This window comes from Maylandia zebra, linkage group LG23 (genome assembly GCF_041146795.1).
Source record: "Maylandia zebra isolate NMK-2024a linkage group LG23, Mzebra_GT3a, whole genome shotgun sequence".
Lineage (NCBI taxonomy): Eukaryota > Metazoa > Chordata > Actinopteri > Cichliformes > Cichlidae > Maylandia > Maylandia zebra.
Genome location: NC_135188.1, coordinates 29025579 through 29031578, shown reverse-complemented (window position 1 = coordinate 29031578; position 6000 = coordinate 29025579).

The following is a 6000-nucleotide window of genomic DNA, read 5'->3' as shown; positions in this document are numbered from 1 at the left end:
ATTTTATAATATAAATATTGAATATAAAGACACTGAACATTTTCTTTTCTTTCAACAGGGGCTCAGAGTAGAGCAGCTGCTGCTCCACATCGAAAGGAGCCAGCTGAGGTGGTTCGGGCATCTGACAAGGATGCCCCCTGGGCGCCTCCTGGGTGAGGTGTTCCAGGCATGTCCCACCGGGAGGAGGCCCCGGGGCAGACCCAGGACACGCTGGAGAGATTATATCTCTCGGCTGGCCTGGGAACGCCTTGGTATTCCCCCGGATAAGCTGGAGGAGGTGGCTGGGGAGAGGGAGGTCTGGGCCTCTTTGCTTAGGCTGCTGCCCCCGCGACCCGGCCCCGGACAAAGCGGATGAAAATGGATGGATGGATGGATGGATGGATGGATGGATGAACATTTTCTTTCTTCTTACTGTTTGCATAATGTTATTTGTTTCAGTGCACCAGTGGGGAGAGTCAGAAACACTGATCACGGTGATGGCACCATGGATGGACCCATTAATGAAGTTAGATATATATTCCAAATATCTGCTACAAGCTGTAAACCTTATTTTGGAAAGTCAGCAAAATTTGGAAAATCCTTTTAACTAAATTTTACTGGTTATGCCAAATGTGCATAGATTAGAAATTATATAAACTTGACTACATTTATTCCACTTTTACTCTGGAGATTTTAATAACCCAAATGCTCTTTTTTAGAGCTAATGAACTGAAAAAAAAAACATTTAAAAAATATGTTTTTCTTGGCACACTTCTAGTCCTTGGCAGCAGCTGAACCTAACTGAGTTTAGTTGCTGACCGTGTCCGTCCCTTTATGACCACAATGTACCATCTCAGTCATCTCAAACTGGTTTCTAAAACATGACAATGAGTTCACTGAACTCAAATGACTTCCACAGTCACCAGATCTCAATCCAATAAAGCACCTTTGGGAGGAACAGAAACAGGAGATTGGGTGGAACAGGAGATTCACATCAAATCTGCATCAACTGTGTGATGATGTCATGTCAACATGGATAAAAATCTCAGAGGAGTGCGTCCAGCACCTTGTTGAATCTGTGACATGACAAATTCAGAGAGCTCTGAAGACTTTAGGAGGTTTAACCCAGCATTAGCGAGGTGTACCTAACAAATTGGCCGGTGAGTGAATACTGCAAACTTGAAAACTGGCTCATCCACACAGTTTGCAAGGTGGGAAGAGAGCACAGTGCTGTACTTTTCTGCCTTAAGCAGGGATTGTGTGAATGTTCTCCACATCTGCTTCTGATCCCAAAAAGTAATGTAATATGTATCCGATGCAACATCTGACCATCATTATTAAAGTAAACACAATACGGAGCCAAATCCAGGATTGGACTGTACCAGCTCTATGAAGCAGAACACAAAATACAAGTCTGAGTTTACCTGCACTTCAGAGTTACGCCTATGATGTAGCTGTGAGATATGAACTCTCAAGAGTCCTTTTTGATTAAATGTAAACAAGACAACAAATGGGATTTTCAAACACAACTCCTCTACAAATCAGACTCAGGAAAATGTAATAATATAACAAGATGATCTTTTACTTTTAAGACAAACTTAACCACTGCAGGCCAAAACGTGGGAAAGGAAAATTCTGCTTGATGCTCAGGTTTGTGGACAGGAATGTGAGAAGTGCTGGTTAATAATAATGGATTGCATTTATATAGCGCTATTCATTCACTCTCACACACTGGTGGAGGCAGCTACAGTTGTAGCCACAGCTGCCCTGGGGCAGACTGACAGAAGCAAGGCTGCCATATCTCGCCATCGACCCCTCTGGCCATCACCAGTAGGTGAAGTGTCTTGCCCAAGGACACAACGACCGAGACTGTCTGAGCCGGGGCTCGAATCGGCAACTTTCCGATTACAGGACGAACTGCCAATTCTTGAGCCACGATCGCCCCGGAGTTGGTTAGAGGTAGAAGCTGGACAGACTGTTCTATAACTGGAACACGGAGGAGGCTCCATCATGGTTTGATCTGTATTCCAGTCAGTGTTGCAGACCTTGTTAAAACTGATAGATTTCTAAATGCAGAAAAAGTACCATCGGATTATGATGCACCATGTAATACTAACTGGAAAGCACCTGATTGGTAACAGCTTTATTTTTCATCATGTTATTGATCCCAAGCACACTGCCAATGCAGTAAAATCATACCTGGATAGAAAAACACACACAGTGGAGCACTGTAGCTCAGGTGGCAGAGCAGGTCAGCCACTAATCAGAAGGTCGGTGGTTCGATCCCAGGCTGCATCCTGGCTGCATGCCAAATATCCTTGGACAAGATACTAACCCCGTGTTTGCCTACTGGTGGTGGTCAGAGGGCCCGGTGGCGCCTGTGTCTGGCAGCCTCGCCTCTGTCAGTGCGCCCCAGGGCAGCTGTGGCTACAATGTAGCTTGCTATCGCCAGTGTGTGAATGTGTGTGTGAATGGGTGGATGACTGAATGTAGTGTAAAGCGCTTTGGGGTCCTATGGACTAGAAAAGCGCTATACAAATGCAGGCCATTTACATTTACATCAACATTATTGAAGCAGTGTGGGATCATGTTGACAGAGAACAGAACAAAAGGCAGAAACATCCAAAGAAGAGCTCTGAATGTCCTTCAAGAAGCCTGGAGAACTATTCCTGAAGACTACTTACACCAAATATTGACTTTCAACTTAATTAGAACTGCACTAACTCTTGTTCTAATAAAATAATATCTGCATACAGACATTACCTCCAAGTGCATTTGACTCTTTCATAGGACTGTCCTCTACCTGTGCAAATGTCCTGGTTTATAATGGCTTTGAGTTGGTTTGCTTTCTTAAATCCACTCTCAGTGGCTCTATGTGTGTTGAACACTGAGGCACAAACTTTTTGGAGTATTCTGGGTAATTAAAATGAACATAGTATGACACCAGATGATTAGTTCCTCCTAGCCAAAAACTAAACAGGGTAGAGGAGATAACGTTTCTGAGTCCAGTAATAACGTTTGCAGGGTAGTTGCATGCTGTAAGGGGTTTTTTGGACAGGCACTATGTGCTTTTGACTACTTGTTTTCACCAGCCTCCAGTCTTAATGCCCAAATATTATCCTGATTTTCACATGAGAAAGGCATTAATCTTTCTAAATTCTCAGGATAAAGGATCATTTTCCAAAATAAATAAATAATAGCTCCAGTGCTGTCACCAGCCTTTTTCATAACTTTTGCCTCCAGTGAATAAACCAATAAACCAATTATTTTATTGCATTCACACTATCAGTCTCTCGATTGCTTGATTTCACTGAGCGTGTGTGTAACTCAGCCAAGTGTAAGTGCTCTACCCCAAGGACACTGTCAGGAACACCAAACAAGAAAACTACATTTCCAAATCAATCATTTCAGAAAAGCTTCTTTTCCCAGCATAAAAATGATTTCAGTGCCATGACGTGCGCCACAATCTGGGACAATGTTGAATCAGAGATAAAATTATTCTCAGGAGAAAAAAAAAAATCAAATAATAATAACAATAAAAACTAGTGCTCAAAAACATGTAATCCTCTCTTTGTCTCATACACATACACAGATGTTGTTTATATTGAAAAAAGGGGGGGAAAAAGTCTCCCAACTGTCTTTCCCAGAATCCTTTGTTGGTTTTCCCAACATGCTTGCTGGTTGCATGGAGAAAAGGGAGGAGCCAAAATGTCAGGGGTCACCTGACAAAGATGTTTGATCTTTCTTTTGGCTCTGCGTGTCTCTATATTAGTTCAGTCGTTCTCCGTATGTGTTTGTTCTTCTTTTTCACAGCAGGTTCAAAATTAGAAGGATGAGGATCCGTCCTCGGGCCTGTACTTGCGTCTGAGCACGCTCCCTCTGGTCTCTGGGGCCATAAATGTTTCATCCTGGGACCACAATGTTTTCACAGATTTCCAATAACATCACCCCTCTTAATAAGACTTCAGCGACACAAGTTACAGCAATGAGACAGTGATTGGAAACTGTAAACTGAGCGATGCTTCTTTTTAGTGCAGTGTTGGTAAAACAAGACTTTTCCTAAAAGATCATCTTTATTTTAGATCATTTAGAATTTTATTAAATTAATAATTTAAAAAATGGGCAATTTTATTACTATTATGATTATTATTATTTTAGAAAATTTATATCTAAATGTGGACTAGGGGGATTTGTATGTAGGAAATGAATACTGTTGAACCATGTTTGAAACAAATAAATGAAATGAAATGAAATATGTTGTTAATAGAGGATTTTATTTTGATGCAATGAGATGCTTTGCCACTTTGTGATATTCTACTATGGTTCTGCTCAGGGAGGTCAAAGGTGACAGCTGTGTGGCTTAAATATGTTGATTTTCTGCATGGCTGTTTTTAACCTTAAACTCACGTCAGGGCCACAGTTCATTTTTTAAAATAACTCTTTAGCCTCATCTAATGGACAGTACTGGAAAAACAAGTAAATCTCTTGTATGCTTTTTATGCCTTTGGACCTTCTGTAATTCTGTAACTCCTGCTCTGTGAATTCATGCTTGATTAACTTTGACCCTGCAAGGGTTTTAGGTCACATCAGAATATGTATGCTGTGCTGACATCACAAGGTCACATGACCATACAAACAGAGGAAGAAATAAAAACCCCCACAAAACTTCAAGTCACCTTCTCTTCAACCTCCTAGCTCTGCCTGTGAAAATAAGTAGTGATGATCCACAGATCCAACAACACTATTACATTACAAGGACTTTTCTAGAAGCTATTATTAAAGCAAAAAAACATGTAATGAAACAGAGAGGAAAGCTTGCAGTGTCCCACAGGGCTGATCTTATATACACACAGATGATCTTCCTGTTCCTCTGCTGCTCTGCTAAAGGAAAGCTCTGTGCATTGTTTATATAGACTGACTATAAGGTACATGAATGTGACGGATTAAAGTCATGTGATATAATTTTATTTTCAGTCCCACCAGCCTGATGGTGAGACTAGGTAATGCAGTGTTATTGAGAAAGTGCTGTCTGGATCACTCCTCCTCTAGGTGACACTTATTGCTCTCGTCTAAAACACTGTCTCTGCACTCTGTAGTTATGTTAAGCATACCAGAGCTGTGCACAGCCTCCCTTCCACAAGCAAAACAAAACACAGCAGACAAATGTGAGGCCTTCTCCTCTTTCCTACAGCAGCTAGCGTCACCTGAGTATCAGAAAGGTGAGCCCACAGAGTAATCTGTATGCCCATAAATTGAGTCTCGGTGCAGCAGAGGTGGAGTGGACAGCAGCTGCAAAAGCATTTTATCCTCTAAAATGCGTGCAATTAGAAATAAGCTATTCTCTGTTGACTTTTACACTGAGCTAATTTCTTTAGCTTTAAGGAGGTGGATCTTTTCCTGTAATGTGCCCACAAAACACTCAAAGTGGATACGTCTCTCTTATGACTTTACTCATCATTTAAATTTTCTACTCATGACTTATGGTCTTCGGATGATTTCTAAGTGATGTGTCACAGAGCACAGATGGCTGAAATTCCTAATGCAAAAAGAAAGGTGGTGACAGGACTGACGAAACAAATGAGCCATGAAAGAGAAACGAGCGGCTGCTAAACTACAAAAGAACATAAAGCTTCAGATAATGAATGGTGTATGTTGTTTTTGGAACAGACTGCTTTATAAACACACGCTTCACTGAGCTACAGCGCCATCTGTGAGACAACCGAGTGTTTGCTCACAAAACCATTTAATCCTGTTTATTGTTATTGTTTTTGGGTTTCCGAGCTATAGTCTGTATTTATTTTGTCTGAACTGATTATCTACTACAATAAGCATTTCTTTAAAGTGTCTCAGATGAAGCTAGAATAAATAAAACCTAAACAAAGGGTGACATCATCATGGATGTTTTGGTGGTAGACCTCATGTTTTAGGCCATTGTTTCCCAACCTTTTGGAGCCATGGCACATATTTCACATTAGAAAAATCACACGGCACACCACCAAACAAAAATGTCACAAAAAGCAT